The sequence below is a fragment of the Salmo trutta genome, chromosome 11 (genome assembly GCF_901001165.1).
Source record: "Salmo trutta chromosome 11, fSalTru1.1, whole genome shotgun sequence".
Lineage (NCBI taxonomy): Eukaryota > Metazoa > Chordata > Actinopteri > Salmoniformes > Salmonidae > Salmo > Salmo trutta.
This window is the reverse complement of record NC_042967.1, coordinates 11,883,078-11,902,477: the sequence shown is the minus strand read 5'-3', so window position 1 is coordinate 11,902,477 and position 19,400 is coordinate 11,883,078. Positions and strand designations below refer to the sequence as shown.

Genomic DNA, 19,400 nt, shown 5'->3' with positions numbered 1-19,400 from the left:
GCAACTAGCCTGCAGTCCTCCGAACATGTTGAGACTTGTTCTCCATAGGGGCCGACTCACAAAAAGGCTGTTGCAGTGCCCATATTTCCTATTGAGAGTGTCCTTGGCAACATGGGAAAGGTAGGTTGTTTTATTATCTGGTTAGAACATCTCTTTAGACATCTGTCAGCACATTACCGGTGAAGCAAACATACGGTCACATTCTACAAATCCAGCTTTGTGCTTTGAAGCCCCAGTGTCAGTCGAGGTTGAGTAATTAAAAAAACACAATCCATTTCCCTCTCATCAACGCCTTGGAGATTCCCTAAAAACACACCACTTCCATTCAGCTACGACCGGAAGTTACTTTTTCATAGCAGGTTAGGAGAACTTACGCAGCAGGTTAGGAGCATTAACGTAGCAGGTTAAGAGAATTAGGTTAAGGTTAGGAAAAGGGTTTTTGTTATACTTTAGTTTTTATCCTGTGATGTTTGTTGTGTAGTAAATGTTTGTTTTTATTTTCATTGTTATTTATCAATGCTTTTTCCTGTGAAGCGCGTTGCGTTGCATTCATGTCTAAAATGTGCTATTTAAATAAAGCTTGATTAGGATTTGATTAGGGTTAGCAAAAATACTATCCTAAACTGCTACGAAAAGTCACTTCCAGGGGGGCTCCCGAGTGGCGCAGCAGTCTAAGGCACTGCATCTCAGTGCTAGAGGCATCACTACAGACCCTGGTTTGATTCCAGGCTGTATCACAACCGGCCGTGATTGGGAGTCCCATAGGGCGGTGCACAATTGCCCCAGCGTCGTCTGGGTTAGGCTGTCATTGTAAATAAGAATTTGTTCTTAACCGACTTGCCTAGTTAAATAAAAATTCCAGTCGTAGATGTATTGAAGTGCCGTGTTTTTTTTAGGGAGTCTCCAACACCTTGAGTTCTTGCCCCTGTTCCACAGTCCACCTCCCTAATCAGTGACTAATCTCAGTCAAGATGATTCAAATAACCACACAGAGACATTTACATTACATTTAAGTCATTTAGCAGACGCTCTTATCCAGAGCGACTTACAAATTGGTGCATTCACCTTATGATATCCAGTGGAACAACCACTTTACAATAGTGCATCTAAATATTTTAAGGGGGGGGGGGTTAGAAGGATTACTTTATCCTATCCCAGGTATTCCTTAAAGAGGTGGGGTTTCAGGTGTCTCCGGAAGGTGGTGATTGACTCCGCTGTCCTGGCGTCGTGAGGGAGCTTGTTCCACCATTGGGGTGCCAGAGCAGCGAACAGTTTGGACTGGACTGAGCGGGAACCGTGCTTCCTCAGAGGTAGGGGGGCCAGCAGGCCAGAGGTGGATGAACGCAGTGCCCTTGTTTGGGTGTAGGGCCTGATCAGAGCCTGAAGGTATGGAGGTGCCGTTCCCCTCACAGCTCCGTAGGCAAGCACCATGGTCTTGTAGCGGATGCGAGCTTCAACTGGAAGCCAGTGGAGAGAGCGGAGGAGCGGGGTGACGTTAGAGAACTTGGGAAGGTTGAACACCAGACGGGCTGCGGCGTTCTGGATGAGTTGTAGGGGTTTAATGGCACAGGCAGGGAGCCCAGCCAACAGCGAGTTGCAGTAATCCAGACGGGAGATGACAAGTGCCTGGATTAGGACCTGCGTCGCTTCCTGTGTGAGGCAGGGTCGTACTCTGCGAATGTTGTAGAGCATGAACCTACAGGATCGGGTCACCGCCTTGATGTTAGTGGAGAACGACAGGGTGTTGTCCAGGATCACGCCAAGGTTCTTAGCACTCTGGGAGGAGGACACAAGGGAGTTGTCAACCGTGATGGCGAGATCATGGAACGGGCAGTCCTTCCCCGGGAGGAAGAGCAGCTCCGTCTTGCCGAGGTTTAGCTTGAGGTTCAGCTTGAGGTGGTGATCCGTCATCCACACTGATATGTCTGCCAAACATGCAGAGATGCGATTCGCCGCCTGGTTATCAGAAGGGGGAAAGGAGAAGATTAATTGTGTGTCGTCTGCATAGCAATGATAGGAGAGACCATGTGAGGATATGACAGAGCCAAGTGACTTGGTGTATAGCGAGAATAGGAGAGGGCCTAGAACAGAGCCCTGGGGGACACCAGTGGTGAGAGCGCGTGGTGCGGAGACAGATTCTCGCCACGCCACCTGGTAGGAGCGACCTGTCAGGTAGGACGCAATCCAAGCGTGGGCCGCGCCGGAGATGCCCAACTCGGAGAGGGTGGAGAGGAGGATCTGATGGTTCACAGTATGAGACAATGGAGGAGGATCGCAGGAAGGGCCTCTTCCCAGGTTACTGACTGGGAATCAGATTTACCAGCTCTGAAGGCCATTAAGACACTCGACACCTGTCATTATCCAATCATCTGGATTCAGGTGGAAAATCGGGGGTTTGGAGGTGAGAGGTGAGGAGAGGCACTTGTCGAATTGGTGGGACAAGAATGAGAGGAGAGAAAATGTGTCAGTATCCCAAAACCATTTGAAGGAAATCGGAAAACTCACATGAGGCAAGCCATATAGCAACTGCTTAGAAAAGCAAGCCACATGGATATCCAGATGTTAGTTTAACAGAGATAGTAAGCCATGTACACACACACACACACACACACACACACACACACACGTTTTATGACAAGGAATTGCATGTATGACACAAACTACCTTTAAAGGGTACAATTGAGGCCTTTGAGGGGCCTCACTGCAGCCTCACCTGCTCCCCATGTAATCTAGTGTTGGAGGGTTTAAAGGTGGCCAGGTGCAGTATAACTAAGATGTGTCTGGAGCTCCGTGTGTGTGTCCCCCTTTTCCCTGCACTGGAAATCTTTCCTCGTTTGTTTTTGTTGCCACAGCAACACCAAGCAGCACACCGAGACGATGTGTGTGTGTGTGTGTGTGTGTGTGTGTGTGTGTGTGTTGCGGCCTCTTGAGAACAACCCCCTCGCTGCCCAACCTTAACACAGTACATTGGAATGCGTGGAACGCGAGAGCGGTGGCACCCCAGCCTTTGACGAGCCTTTGACCTCGGTTGCTCCCCTTCTGCCGCTCGGTAAAGCATTAACAGACAGCCAGCGGCGTTAGGCTCTTACCTCACAACACTTATCAAAACTCTTAAAAATCCTCCCGACCCAAACATGGGGCTTCCACAAAACAGGTGTCCTCCGAAGTAAACTCATTTCAGACTCATATCTCAGCCTTGTCCGTGTTTTGTCTTCTCGTCTTTAAGCGATAGACCTCCGTGAGAGAGACTGACAGATCTCTCCCTCTATAGATATAAATATAGCTAGATATAGATCTATCCACCTATCTATATAGAGAGCGATATATAGAGACAGAGAGAGGAGCAAGAGAGTGAGAGCGAGAAGGCTAATATATGATGAATGGTTCTCGGTGTTGGAATATATATTGGGAACTAGAATGGAGAATGTAGTAAATTTACTATCTTGTAACAGCGCAGTGTATGTCTGGAGGGCAAATGCAAATGCTCGATTCCCTTTATGTCTCTCCTCTCTCTCTCGTATGGGGCTTCCTACGCAAACAGTAGGCTACATCATGTGGATGTATGGATTTCTATGGCAGTGTTTCAGCCAACAGAATAGAAATTAGCTTATGAGTTCTTCAGGAAAAACTGAGCACCCATGACTGTTGTTTTATGTACGTGATACTGCAGTATTTAAAAAAAATAACTGCAGAACTGATTCACGGAATTCATCATTCATGAGGTTTCATTAAATAAAGGGTAGAAAGTGAAAAATGAAGGGACTTAACCCCCTCTATAGGTGGATTAGATGGACTTGGACGTTGAGCTTTTCAAAGGCAACAGATAGGTGGGAAAATACCCTGGCTCAAGCTATAGGAGAACGGGCTCCTTGATCAAATGTTTAAACGTGGGGCCTTGTTGAACTTGGGCAGTGGTGCGTCGCTGAATAACCGCCGCGTCATTGTCCTGGCGGTGACAAAATAGGAGTACGGGGCGGGGGGGCCTTCGGTCTCAATGGCCGCTCACCGAGAGAGCAAGAGCAGGGTACATTCCAACCAGTCAGATGACATGCGATCGACGGACGACTTACGGGGAGAGGGGTGACAAATGGAACCTTGGATCATCGGTGGAGCATTCCATTCTGGGGAGCATTATTCTGAATAATGACATCATCTGCCTGTGGCTGCTTGGGGCCATTAGCATAACAGCCTTTAGCCACCCACGCGACTGCAACCCCCGAGAGTCCAGGCCTCTATTGGGGTCAGGTCAACGAGGAAATTAAAGTGAGGAGGGCTGACATCTCCTATTGTGACATCACGAGTGTTCCATGGGAAATGATATGGACAGAACAGAGGATAGAAGGGCAATGTCCATTACTGCCAATCACACGCTGTTAAGAGTCAAATAGTAACTTAACCTGGACCCAAGGTTGTTCTCATGCTTGATATCTGGCAGGCTGAATGTCTGGGAAGCCTATCGGAAATTCCAGGGAGACCAATAGTCTCCAATACAGTGAGTTTTGGAGAGGAGAAAGTGTATAAAACTGCACTATGGAGAACAAAAGTTTAACTCCAAAGACAACCTACTGGCCAGAGTGCACACACACACACACGCACACACACACACACACACGACACCAGGGGCGACTGGGTGTGCTATGAACCCGTGATAATAACACCATAAATTACTGTGACAAAACTAATATCGAGCTTTATTAGTTGTTTATCCGCCATCAGGATCTAAAATTGGACTTTCTATTTCCCCGCTGAAAGCCATTGAAGGTCAGGCTTCAAAATAACACCACGAGGCATTCCCACTTCCTGGAAGGAATACTTAATAAGTAAATAAGAAATCAAACCGCTGACTAAAGACTTTGATATTTTTCTGCCCCGGGGTTCAAGTGAGAAGTCGGACATCACTGTGACATTTATCTAACCAACTGTGCCTCTATCTGGATTACAACCGAGAGAAACGGAACTAAATCCCTGGCTGACAAAAAGGTCACCTGGATTATTTTCCTAATCGAAAGAAACCAGTGCTTTGTCTATTAGCAGGAAGTAGGTAGCAGGCTCGTGTTTAACTTCTAGCGGCATTGTGGGAAAAAGTATATCTGGGTGGTGGGCTCCTGCAGTTTCTCAGTGGATGGGGGGCTAGAGGCTTCTTCCTGACCCCCCAACCGGAGCCTTCCCTTCTGGGGTGGGCCAGGCACGGCACCTCCCAGCTATGGAGGCCCGGCCAGATCTGAGAACAGCAACCATGCTTACCTCGTATTTTCCCACTGACTATTGATATAGTGTATCACTGATCTGTGACCTGTCTTTAGAGAGGGACATCAAATGAAAATGGGGGAAGAGGAAGCTGTTGACCTTGTTGAGTAGAGCGAATAAATCAGACAGCAGGAAGTGTTCTGTCCTTTGTGGATGGGTTGAATTAACCCTTTGGCACTGAACTACAGAGAAGCTGACACACACACACACACACACACACACACACACACACACACACACACTACAGAACGATAAGCACACATACAGAGTTAGAAAGCCAAACATGAGTGCTCCCTCTTGGATTCTTCAAAGCCAGTCTCGACCTTTACCCATAGTCAATTAATACAGAGACGTTCTGCTAGCTACGAACGGCGGCTATAAACAAGATCAGTCAGAGCATGACTTATGTACCAGACAACCACACAGGAAACAATGTCAGGGGTTGATATAATGTTTCTGGGAGCATGTATAGAACATAGTTATATGATTTAGCTGCAGGCCTGTACCATGAACTTACTAACACTGACACTCCGATAACGCAGTTAACGTGAATATTACCCCTCTGTCCCTCCCATCCCTACTGTGTTGCGGTTTAGCATGTTTTGCATTCACCGCATCAATATTCCACATGGACATGAACACGGAGAGAAGAGGGTTAGAGATTTGGCAGCCATAAGCCAGGTGAAACTTGGCCTGCGCGGGTGTCAACATTTACAGAGGAACGGATAAACCCCCTTTAATTATTCAAAAGTGCCACTCCACGGCCCAGATTAGGCAGAACGAGCCAAATTGCAAAAAAGCAGCGGTGGTTTGCTGGCTGTTGGCTCTGGGTGTATGGATGAGCTAGTTGGAGGAGGAGGAGGAGGAGGAGGACGAGGAGCCCAACTGTGTCTGGGTTACCTTTGACCTTCCTGGGTCTCTGGGTTCTGCTCAATAGGGGACCATAGCTCCACCTTTTTCACATCACACATTTTTCAGATCTCAACCTCTCCTAACCGTAACCACAGTCCCACAACACCCCACCTCTCCCAACACAGGAACAAGCCTCTCTGGGGAACTATTGCCCTCTCCTAACCCTAACCACAGTCCCACAACACCCCACCTCTCCCAACACAGGAACAGGCCTCTCTGGGGAACTATTGCCCTCTCCTAACCCTAACCACAGTCCCACAACACCCCACCTCTCCCAACACAGGAACAGGCCTCTCTGGGGAACTATTGCCCTCTCCTAACCCTAACCACAGTCCCACAACACCCCACCTCTCCCAACACAGGAACAGGCCTCTCTGGGGAACTATTGCCCTCTCCTAACCCTAACCACAGTCCCACAACACCCCACCTCTCCCAACACAGGAACAGGCCTCTCTGGGGAACTATTGCCCTCTCCTAACCCTAACCACAGTCCCACAACACCCCACCTCTCCCAACACAGGAACAGGCCTCTCTGGGGAACTATTGCCCTCTCCTAACCCTAACCACAGTCCCACAACACCCCACCTCTCCCAACACAGGAACAGGCCTCTCTGGGGAACTATTGCCCTCTCCTAACCCTAACCACAGTCCCACAACACCCCACCTCTCCCAACACAGGAACAGGCCTCTCTGGGGAACTATTACCCTCTCCTAATAGGATCAGAAAGAGCCAGACCTCTGCAAATTAGAGATATGAAGCAGGAAGCCATACTCCGTTGCGCTCCCCCCCCACCACCACCAAGGCATTTACCTTCATTTGGAGAATAATTTATAAAGCCAGTAACTCAGCGTGTAGTAAAATGCCATGGGAGAACGCAGATGGGCTGGCCATGTCCATATTATCAAGCTTCAGCATCTCAATAAACGGTGACCTTTAAATGCAGAGTGGTGTGTGGGTGTGAAGCACTTTGCCAAGATGTGGGACTGTTCATTGAGTTAGGAATGCGTGGCCGTGGCTCATCCGGAGCGCACACAACACACACACACACACACATGGCGTCTCTCCCACCCACGCTCGTGCTTCAGCAGAAGAGGGACGTCACTTTCTCCTTTAAAAATAGCTCCAAATTACAGCCCTGCTGCTCCCCTAACAATACCCAAGGACTAATAGGCATTCTCCTAGACCCTGCACTGGAAGGGGCAAGCCAGGAAAGAGGAGGAAGAAGAGATGCCAAGGTAAAGGAATCTCACTAGAACCCACAGCATGTTTCTCATGTACAGTATTCTAGAAAAAGCCACACTCTTTTCAACTACACCATACCGGAGCCAACTCCATACTACAAAACATCCCTCTCAAAAGGAGAAGATAACTATACAGGGTCCAAACCGGAGCAAAATCTATTCTCTGAGATGTAATTGGAGTGGATGGAGCAGCTGGCAACTTTGGGCTTGGGGTCTCAGAAAAGCTCGAGAGTGGGATCGCTTTCTCCAGAGCAGAGGAAGAAAGACCTAGAACTCAAAAGCTGAGGCTAGCGGAGAAGACACGAAACGGAGAAGCAATTTGGAGCGGAGAGGGTGAGGTAGCCGTTGTTTTTCATTTTGCGGTCTATTTGAAGATCACGGCGTGATGAATCAGGAAGACAGGTGAGCCTGAAGGACGGTGTAACATGGAAAGAATGCAGGTGGAGGATCCAGGAACGGCTTGACGTGTTTAGCTGAGCTATGACCAGCAGCACTCTTTGTACCAGAAAACCCATTGTACTAGCAGTCCTGAAACATTGCTCCATTTCAATACCGCTGTTCTCCCATACTTGACAGTTTATCTACCCAATGTCCTAAATGCCATCTCCACAGCAACCAGCTACAAAGAGGAGCAAGTCACAAACACATAAACAAGGGTCTCATGATATGAAGGAGGTCAATATGAAAGAAGCGGCGGCCATTTTTAAACTCTGTCCAATTACTAGAGACTCGGGGGACAACGCTTGATCTTGTTTAGATGTTGGCCATTGGCTTATCCTTTGAAAAGTACAGGCTCTTTGTCTAAATGGACTTTGAGGGATTAGATTTATCTATAACAGGCTAACAGCAGGAGTGAGTGATAGTGTTGTGATGGAGTCAGGTGGTAAAAATGCTGCCACACACACACGTTGCCATGTCTTGTGTTCAAAGTGAAAGAGACATAAATGGAATTTGTTTTGGGTGTTTTGTCAGTGGAATGTGACTGACGCAACTCAACAGCAATGCAACTTGGTCTGAGTAGTTGAGGAATGCCCATAACCCCAGCCATGTCTGAAATATTCTCCTCCACTCCTGAGTATGCAAGTACAGTATATTAACATGACAGTGTACGCTTGTGTAAGTAAGCATGTGTGTGTTTGTCAGTCAGTGAGAGGGTGTGTGTGCGTCGGTGAGAGTTTATGCATGAATGCATGCGTGTGTGTACTGTAGCTGAATCTGAAGCAGTAATCTGTTAGAGTGTGTGTATGTGTGAATGTTTGGTGGGTTTTAACACATGCTTCCTGATAGCGGAATCCGGCCGTCTTTCTGCATGACTGGCTGAGCAGCAGTGGTGTGGAAGAGCGTCCTCCCGTTCTGGGAACACATTTGTCACACTACCTCGGTTAGCCCAGTTAGCATCACCACACACACACACACACACACACACACACACACACACACACACACACACACACACACACACACACACACACACACACAGTGGTCTGCCCTTCAGGTGCGTCACTCCCTTACACAGTATGCGATCCTCCCCTTTTCCACACGTCTCAACAGACTCAGGTAGTCACCATATCCCCTGAGGAGAAGCTAGGTAGAACCCAAATCTCTATGTTGAGAACACCTGGGTCTGTATCCATGCTGCTTGTAGCCTAGCGGTTAGAGAGGTGAGTCAGCAACCGGCGGGCTGCCTGTTTGAATCCCGGGTCCGACAGGAAAAATCTGGCGGGAAGTGAACCGGTATTAAATCCTCTATGCCTTCGCCTGCCTTTGTGCCCTTGCGCCCAGTGTGGAAGCCTCCAGCATCTCTCCAAAAGCTGTACGTGTCTTTGGTAGGGGTTGGGTTAAAAGCCGAGGTCAAATTTCTGACTGACCAATAGTGATGTTAATCTTATTTAGAGGGCCGGCCAGACCTCACAGGTCTTTCACCACCTCCACTATCCATCCTCTGCCCTGCAGCTGCAGTGCTAGCCACAGTCAGCTAACACTATGCTAGAGCGTTCCAGCCCGGCTAGAGCGTCCCAGCCCGGCTAGAGCGTTCCAGCCCGGCTAGAGCGTTCCAGCCCGGCACTACAGCGTTCCAGCCCGGCACTACAGCACAGCTATAATATTACAGTGCTGCAGTCCCTATGCGCCAAACACTTACCTCCTTAGTAATGGAGAAATAATAGTGTGATAGTGTTTCAGTTTGGTTCAAATTGCCCAGAGAGGGTTGTGTGGCTTCCAAAACTTGAATGGATTCCTTTCATAAACAGATACATTGTACAAGCACAAAACACTGGTCCATCGTTTAGGCTGCATGAGCTGAGGCGTGTGTGTGTGTGTGTGTGTGTGTGTGTGTGTGAGGGGTTTGCTTGACTCAACAGCCTGAGGCAAACAGAGCGCCACCAGGGGAGTAAGTGTGTGTAAACAGCAGCGTTGACACGGCTCAGTGACCTGCCGTGTGTCATGGGACTCTCCTCATGTAACATGTTTAAGTCTACAGAGAGGAGGGGTTAGATTAGGGAGGACAGAAGGTTACAGTGAACGTACGACATATTGGTTTCATATGAGGAAGCAGAAATAACACACAAGTGTGGGTACACAAATGTCTAGGTAAGTGTGTTGGTTGGGAAATAAAACGGTTGAGCATTGTATGTGTTTATACAGAAATGGTTGAGTAGGCCATATGTGCAGTGAAACAGTTTCCTTTTTTTGAGCGTACCAGTGAGGCCGCTTGTATAGGAGAAGGGTAAGCGCTCTACAGTCCTATTAACCAACTGAACTGAGACAGTTGAGGGCAGGGATGGCTGGGAGGGAGGGTGAGACTGAGGCCTTGAGAGAGGTGAGGTGTCTTGCTGGGATTCAGAGTGCTGGATGCGAGAGGAGAGGACCAGGATTATAGTACCAACATTTTACAAACGATACGATACCAGGCCAAGTATCACGACGCCGATTTAGTATCGCGATACTTGGCCTGATATTGTATCGTTTGTAAAATGTTGGTACTCTAATCCTGTTTGTAAAGCGAAGCACTGGTCTTAATATTAGGAAAGCTGTTTTGGAGAAGCCTAGTCACCATAACAGCCCTAACTCTGGTCCTCTACTCTCACGTCCAGCACTCTGAATCCCAGCAAGACACCTCACCTCTCTCAAGGCCTCAATCACGATGCCGATTTAGTATCGTGATACCAAGGTGGGAAAATAAAAGAATAAATCAGTGGTTTAGCATCCTGTTCGGCCCGGTTTGTGAAATGATATAAAATGTGTGTAAATCCTGATAGAAAGACCAAAAAAAGGAACCTCCGGTAATATGGGTCATATTGTTTATTTTTTTACGTTTAGGTTAGAGAAGTTTTTTTGCTGTAAAGCTGCAAGCATGCCTGTCGTGAAGCAGTGCTCCATTTCCCCTTTCTGACACTCAGAGGCTGCAGGACAGTGAACTTGCAAAGTCTACTCAGACTGCCCTGTGCTTTTGGTTATAACAGGCGCCAGCAGGTTCTTCAGATCAGTAGGGCTGAAAAAGTTGGTAGTATCATATGTAACGGTACTATGGGGTTCTAAAATGTTGGTATCATAAGTATCATGATGTTTTGGTACTATGGGGTTCTAAAATGTTGGTATCATAAGTATCATATGTAACGGTACTATGGGGTTCTAAAATGTTGGTATCATAAGTATCATGACGTTTTGGTACTATGGGGTTCTAAAATGTTGGTATCATAAGTATCATGATGTTTTGGTACTATGGGGTTCTAAAATGTTGGTATCATAAGTATCATGACGTTTTGGTACTATGGGGTTCTAAAATGTTGGTATCATAAGTATCATATGTAACGGTACTATGGGGTTCTAAAATGTTGGTATCATAAGTATCATGATGTTTTGGTACTATGGGGTTCTAAAATGTTGGTATCATAAGTATCATATGTAACGGTACTATGGGGTTCTAAAATGTTGGTATCATAAGTATCATGACGTTTTGGTACTATGGGGTTCTAAAATGTTGGTATCATAAGTATCATGATGTTTTGGTACTATGGGGTTCTAAAATGTTGGTATCATAAGTATCATGACGTTTTGGTACTATGGGGTTCTAAAATGTTGGTATCATAAGTATCATGATGTTTTGGTACTATGGGGTTCTAAAATGTTGGTATCATAAGTATCATGATGTTTTGGTACTATGGGGTTCTAAAATGTTGGTATCATAAGTATCATGATGTTTTGGTACTATTGGGTTCTAAAATGTTGGTATCATAAGTATCATGATGTTTTGGTACTATGGGGTTCTAAAATGTTGGTATCATAAGTATCATATGTAACGGTACTATGGGGTTCTAAAATGTTGGTATCATAAGTATCATGATGTTTTGGTACTATGGGGTTCTAAAATGTTGGTATCATAAGTATCATATGTAACGGTACTATGGGGTTCTAAAATGTTGGTATCATAAGTATCATGATGTTTTGGTACTATGGGGTTCTAAAATGTTGGTATCATAAGTATCATGATGTTTTGGTACTATGGGGTTCTAAAATGTTGGTATCATAAGTATCATGATGTTTTGGTACTATGGGGTTCTAAAATGTTGGTATCATAAGTATCATGATGTTTTGGTACTATGGGGTTCTAAAATGTTGGTATCATAAGTATCATGATGTTTTGGTACTATGGGGTTCTAAAATGTTGGTAACGGTACTATGGGGTTCTAAAATGTTGGTATCATAAGTATCATGACGTTTTGGTACTATGGGGTTCTAAAATGTTGGTATCATAAGTATCATGATGTTTTGGTACTATGGGGTTCTAAAATGTTGGTATCATAAGTATCATGATGTTTTGGTACTATGGGGTTCTAAAATGTTGGTATCATAAGTATCATGATGTTTTGGTACCTGGCTGGCATGAAAATGAACCACGGGAAAAGCGTCCTCCATTCGTCATTTAAGTGCATAGATGACATTTGTTTCCCCCCTGCCCCTGTTCAGACCGGTGCAACTAAATTCACACATATATTATTTAGTATATGTAAAGACAAGACTAAATTTAGAATCGTCTGATGCGTGACAATATTACTTGGGAATGATGCCCAGCGTGTGCAGTAAGGCAAGAAACAGCGCATGCCTTTTTTTGCGAGTTTTTCAAATCATAGTTGCACACATGTAGCCTAGCCCATAGGCCTATATGTTTTGATAAGGTTTGTATCAACTAAAATGGTCAAATAACTCCAAACGTAGCCCATAGACCTAGGACCTACACGGTTACAGACCCAGTTAGTGCCTAGGACCTACACGGTTAGAGTACAGAGCCTAGTGACACGTGTTCTTAGAGACCCAGTTAGTGTCTAGGACCTACACGGTTACAGACCCAGTTAGTGCCTAGGACCTACACGGTTAGAGTACAGAGCCTAGTGACACGTGTTCTTAGAGACCCAGTTAGTGTCTAGGACCTACACGGTTAGAGTACAGAGCCCACTGACACGTGTTCTTAGAGACCCAGTTAGTGCCTAGGACCTACACGGTTAGAGACCCAGTTAGTGTCTAGGACCTACACGGTTAGAGACCCAGTTAGTGCCTAGGACCTACACGGTTAGAGTACAGAGCCTAGTGACACGTGTTCTTAGAGACCCAGTTAGTGTCTAGGACCTACACGGTTAGAGACCCAGTTAGTGTCTAGGACCTACACGGTTAGAGTACAGAGCCCACTGACACGTGTTCTTAGAGACCCAGTTAGTGCCTAGGACCTACACGGTTAGAGACCCAGTTAGTGTCTAGGACCTACACGGTTAGAGACCCAGTTAGTGTCTAGGACCTACACGGTTAGAGACCCAGTTAGTGCCTAGGACCTACACGGTTAGAGTACAGAGCCTAGTGACACGTGTTCTTAGAGACCCAGTTAGTGTCTAGGACCTACACGGTTAGAGACCCAGTTAGTGCCTAGGACCTACACGGTTAGAGTACAGAGCCCACTGACACGTGTTCTTAGAGACCCAGTTAGTGTCTAGGACCTACACGGTTAGAGACCCAGTTAGTGTCTAGGACCTACACGGTTAGAGACCCAGTTAGTGCCTAGGACCTACACGGTTAGAGTACAGAGCCTAGTGACACGTGTTCTTAGAGACCCAGTTAGTGTCTAGGACCTACACGGTTAGAGACCCAGTTAGTGCCTAGGACCTACACGGTTAGAGTACAGAGCCCACTGACACGTGTTCTTAGAGACCCAGTTAGTGTCTAGGACCTACACGGTTAGAGACCCAGTTAGTGTCTAGGACCTACACGGTTAGAGTACAGAGCCTAGTGACACGTGTTCTTAGAGACCCAGTTAGTGTCTAGGACCTACACGGTTAGAGACCCAGTTAGTGTCTAGGACCTACACGGTTAGAGTACAGAGCCTAGTGACACGTGTTCTTAGAGACCCAGTTAGTGTCTAGGACCTACACGGTTAGAGACCCAGTTAGTGCCTAGGACCTACACGGTTAGAGACCCAGTTAGTGTCTAGGACCTACACGGTTAGAGTACAGAGCCTAGTGACACGTGTTCTTAGAGACCCAGTTAGTGTCTAGGACCTACACGGTTAGAGACCCAGTTAGTGTCTAGGACCTACACGGTTAGAGTACAGAGCCTATTGACACATGTTATTAGAGACCCAGTTAGTATCTAGGACCTACACGGTTAGAGACCCAGTTAGTGTCTAGGACCTACACGGTTAGAGTACAGAGCCTAGTGACACATGTTATTAGAGACCCAGTTAGTGTCTAGGACCTACACGGTTAGAGACCCAGTTAGTGTCTAGGACCTACACGGTTAGAGACCCAGTTAGTGTCTAGGACCTACACGGTTAGAGACCCAGTTAGTGTCTAGGACCTACACGGTTAGAGACCCAGTTAGTGTCTAGGACCTACACGGTTAGAGTACAGAGCCTAGTGACACGTGTTCTTAGAGACCCAGTTAGTGTCTAGGACCTACACGGTTAGAGACCCAGTTAGTGTCTAGGACCTACACGGTTAGAGTACAGAGCCTAGTGACACGTGTTCTTAGAGACCCAGTTAGTGTCTAGGACCTACACGGTTAGAGACCCAGTTAGTGTCTAGGACCTACACGGTTAGAGTACAGAGCCCACTGACACGTGTTCTTAGAGACCCAGTTAGTGTCTAGGACCTACACGGTTAGAGTACAGAGCCCACTGACACGTGTTCTTAGAGACCCAGTTAGTGTCTAGGACCTACACGGTTAGAGACCCAGTTAGTGTCTAGGACCTACACGGTTAGAGTACAGAGCCTAGTGACACGTGTTCTTAGAGACCCAGTTAGTGTCTAGGACCTACACGGTTAGAGACCCAGTTAGTGTCTAGGACCTACACGGTTAGAGACCCAGTTAGTGTCTAGGACCTACACGGTTAGAGACCCAGTTAGTGTCTAGGACCTACACGGTTAGAGACCCAGTTAGTGTCTAGGACCTACATGGTTAGAGTACAGAGCCTAGTGACACATGTTATTAGAGCCCCAGTCACTGCATAATCGCATGTGAAAACAGAGTTTTGACTGGCCACTTTTTAAAAAGAGGATCCCAGCTTTCTCGTGCTGCTATATTTATTTATTGTTAAAGTCCACAGCCATATGGCAGATCAGGACCCAACATAAGGACAACTCAGAGTATGCTATTCTGTTCTTCTGAAATAGACGACATTCCCTTCATATCATGCTTCTTTACACCTCTAAAATAAATAAGGGATTCATTGTGATGGTGTAGGCTATATTACATGGATTTAGTAGACTGTTTAAAATGAAGATGTTCTAAAGGTCTGCATCAGTGACTTGTAGGCCAAGCGTGGGAAGCCACGGGATGCTAAACGTGGTTATGTTAATTACTGGTCGCTTACCGTGAGACCAGCAGTTATTTGCATGACAATCAGCGGCTGACAGAATTTTAGGACCGCCACAGCCCTTAGGTCAGAGTCAGAACCAGCTCATTTCAGAGAGGGTAGATAGAGGGCCCTGCAGAATGTGCACAGTGTGTGTGTGTGTGTGTGTGTGTGTGTGTGTGTGTGTGTGTGTGTGTGTGAAGCACACATTGTAGTACACACACACACCCTATCCCCTCATCCCTAACAAACACAGCTGATTCAACTACACTGCATTCTAAACTGAAGATCATTATTAGGTGATTATTGGAGTCGGGTGTGTTAGCTGGGGCAAAAGTGTGACACCACTCAGGCCCCCGAGGACTGGAGTTGGCCATCCCTGAAATAGAGCGAGCAGCAAGAGGAAAGAGGCAGACTGCAGGGATAAATATTAGTGTTGTGTGTGTCAGTGGGAAAAGGGGACAAAGGGAGAGAGAGAGAGAGAGAGAGAGAGAGAGAGAGAGAGAGAGAGCAAGAGAGAGCATTGCTGACATGTCACCCAGGCAACAAAACCTAGCAGAGAGTTCTCTTATGACTATAAAAAGCCCTTGGCTATAGTCACCACAGCACAGATAGAGCACCACTTAGAGAAACCGGTTACTACCCACAGGCAGAGACAGAGAGAGACAGAGAGAGATAAACACTGGTTACTACCCACAGGCAGAGACAGAGAGAGAAGAGAGAGATACACACACTGGTTACTACCCACAGGCAGAGACAGAGAGAGAAGAGAGAGATACACACTGGTTACTACCCACAGGCAGAGACAGAGAGAGAGGAGGGAGAGAAACACTGGTTACTACCCACAGGCAGAGAAAGAGAGAGAGGAGGGAGAGAAACACTGGTTACTACCCACAGGCAGAGAAAGAGAGAGAGGAGGGAGAGAAACACTGGTTACTACCCACAGGCAGAGAAAGAGAGAGAGGAGAGAGAAACACTGGTTACTACTCACAGGCAGAGAAAGAGAGGAGGGAGAGAAACACTGGTTACTACCCACAGGCAGAGAGAGAGAGAGAGAGAGGAGGGAGAGAAACACTGGTTACTACCCACAGGCAGAGAGAGAGAGAGAGAGAGAGAGAGAGAGAGAGAGAGAGAGAGAGAGAGAGAGAGAGAGAGAGAGAGAGAGAGAGAGAGAGGAGGGAGAGAAACACTGGTTACTACCCACAGGCAGAGAGAGAGAGAGAGAGGGGAGGGAGAGAAACACTGGTTACTACCCACAGGCAGAGACCGAGAGAGAGAGGAGGGAGAGAAACACTGGTTACTACCCACAGGCAGAGAGAGAGAGGAGGGAGAGAAACACTGGTTACTACCCACAGGCAGAGAGAGAGAGAGAGGAGGGAGAGAAACACTGGTTACTACCCACAGGCAGAGAGAGAGAGAGAGAGAGGAGGGAGAGAAACACTGGTTACTACCCACAGGCAGAGAGAGAGAGAGAGAGAGAGAGAAGAGAGGCCATGCTCTAACGCTCCATGCTGTTAGTCCTGCTTGGAGTCTGAGGGAAGCAGAGATTTGTGATTGGCAGGTAGGAGACTGGAGTTAAACCTGAAGCAGAGGTAATGTGACCAGCCTGGTGGAGGTGAACACTGCCCTGAAATAGACACCGGTAAGGAGCAGACTGGCAACATACGGGAGAGAGGAGAAAACTTGATAGTAGCTGCTACAGATACTACCAAGTAGCTACCAGCTAGTAAAGTAACAGATACTAGACCTTGACAGTAAGATGAAAACGACAAGAATGAACGTTGAAGGATTGTTATAGCCACAGAAACGTTGACTTGAAATGGGAATACCCGTTCTAGCCTAGTCTATTTCTATGGTTATAGCAACTGTCTCTGTTGGTGGTTCCCTCTAGTCTATTTCTATGGTTATAGCAACTGTCTCTGTTGGTGGTTCCCTCTAGTCTATTTCTATGGTTATAGCATACTGTCTCTGTTGGTGGTTCCCTCTTGCTTTCCAGAGCTGGAAGGGCAGACCAGACTTTAACAGTTACAAACCTGGGGGTGTATTCCAAACGGTGCCCTATTCTCTACATAGTGCACTACTTTTGACCAGAGCCCTAGCTAAAAGTAGTGCACTATGACGCAGCCCTGGACTGAGACAGTGCAGAGGCAGACCCCAGCTGCTGCATGGGGAGAACCTCACATCCCTGTGTGGGGTCTGGATTTAGGATATCCTGTTGAAGAGAGCCAAGGGCTGAGGTGAAGAGGATTCTCCTCCCCTCTTCCTCTTTGTCCCGCTCGCTCTCCCTCTCCTTTTTTGTGAGCAGTGAAAAGGTCGGTGTTAGACAACCCCTTGCTATTCTCCCCCTCTCAGTTCCTACCTCATTTTAGTACAGCAGTGGAGAGACAACCATCTTGCTATTCTCCCCCTCTCAGTTCCTACCTCATTTTAGTACAGCAGTGGAGAGACAACCATCTTGCTATTCTCCCCCTCTCAGTTCCTACCTCCTTTTAGTACAGCAGTGGAGAGACAACCATCTTGCTATTCTCCCCCTCTCAGTTCCTACCTCATTTTAGTACAGCAGTGGAGAGACAACCATCTTGCTATTCTCCCCCTCTCAGTTCCTACCTCCTTTTAGTACAGCAGTGGAGAGACAACCATCTTGCTATTCTCCCCCTCTCAGTTCCTACCTCCTTTTAGTACAGCAGTGGAGAGACAACCATCTTGCTTTCCCTCCATTTCTTCTTACAAGAAACTTTTACGTAGCTCATTAATTTCTTTGCACATCTCAATTTGGGAGAATAAATGCCGGCCCACCGGAAGGACATTTTTCCAATTAAGCCGCTTAGATAACCGCTGTGTTTTAATGTAGTTATCGGAAATTACACCGCGCAAAACAGCGACTTTAATAATGTGTCTTTCATTTTCATTATCATGAGGAAGGGGATGAGGTCTTTCTGTCCTTCAGAACAAGTCTCCAACTGGGCCTCAATTAATGCTGTAGATAGACACCAGAAAAACCCGTTTCTAACTTTGAAAAAGTTAACAAGGCTGAAATTCTCATGCAGTTAATGCGGAGCATGAGTCAGCGTTTCAGTCTTGGTGGAGAAAGTGCTGGGACAGGGCTGGTTGGGTAGGCCTCGCAGGTCGAGAGGGGCTGCTGAAGGGCTCAGGAGGTGGGACAGGGTAGGTAAGGTAGGCCTCGCAGATCGAGAGGGGCTGCTGAAGGGCTCAGGAGGTGGGACAGGGTAGGTATGGTAGGCCTCGCAGGTCCAGAAGGGCTGAACGAGGCCCTCAAGGACAAGCCTGAGGCGGCGAAGTCGGGGCTGCAGTGCGGCAAACACGGCTACACAACAAGCCCTTGTATTATTGAGAATGGCAATCTGCCGGTCATTATTTATACATGGGGGGCTGGTGGATACAGGAAGTTAAGTGCTCATGTATAGTTAAAGAGGCCCATGAGGTTGACGAGCCACCTCTCTCCTAAACGGCCGCCCCGTGGGAGAATCGGTTACGCATCCGCGTTAGTACACTTGATTTCATTCCGCCACCCCTACAGCCAACCCCCCCCTTCTTTCAGCACTCAGTAGATAGTACATAGCGGTACACAGCCCACACAGCTCTCAGGAAGAGTGCTGGAGAAGACAGCATCATCAGGAACACTCCTACTCCCTCCATCTTGTGTTTATAAGTGTGTGTGTGTGTGCGTCTGTCTGTCTGTCTGGAGTGGTATTCAAACAGCCAACCAGAGCCAAGCCCATTGGCACTCTAATCAGTTGTTCATCTTTGACTTCTCCCATCTCCATATTGGTCTTCTCTTCATTCTTTGCAGCGTTTTCCACAGGCTGCCCGTTTCGCTTGTCTTTTCACTCTGACTGCTCCCCTCAGTCCGTATTGTGCGGAGGCCATTTTGTTTTCAGAGTGGGGCTGTTGCTACGAGTCCAACAAACTTCAATAGCCGGTATCATTGAAAGTGTAACCACACAAAGCTACTGCCTACGTCTTCGGGAAGAGGGTGACGAATAAAGAAGTGAAACATGGACAAACATCGAAGGATGTCGGTTTTTGAAAAACCGTTGAGCGGCTGGCAGTTAATTAACTCGTTTCATTGTTGTGGCGACCATTTTCTCACCTTGTTCTCAGGAAAATGTGAAGGGACTGCAAATACTGTATACTGCTACCC

At 47.1% G+C, this 19,400-nt stretch overlaps 1 protein-coding gene and 1 long non-coding RNA gene across 2 annotated transcripts in view; both read right to left on the bottom strand.

Moving 5' to 3' along the window:
• LOC115202215 (F-box/WD repeat-containing protein 7) overlaps positions 1-19,400 on the bottom strand; it is a gene marked incomplete in the record, with an annotated part of 98,143 nt that overhangs the window by 36,157 nt on the left and 42,586 nt on the right.
• LOC115202217 (uncharacterized) lies at positions 12,397-15,015 on the bottom strand. The gene is made up of 2 exons (XR_003879928.1): positions 13,846-15,015; positions 12,397-13,811 (listed from the first exon to the last, which is right to left on the bottom strand). It is a non-coding gene; the product is annotated as an uncharacterized LOC115202217 (long non-coding RNA).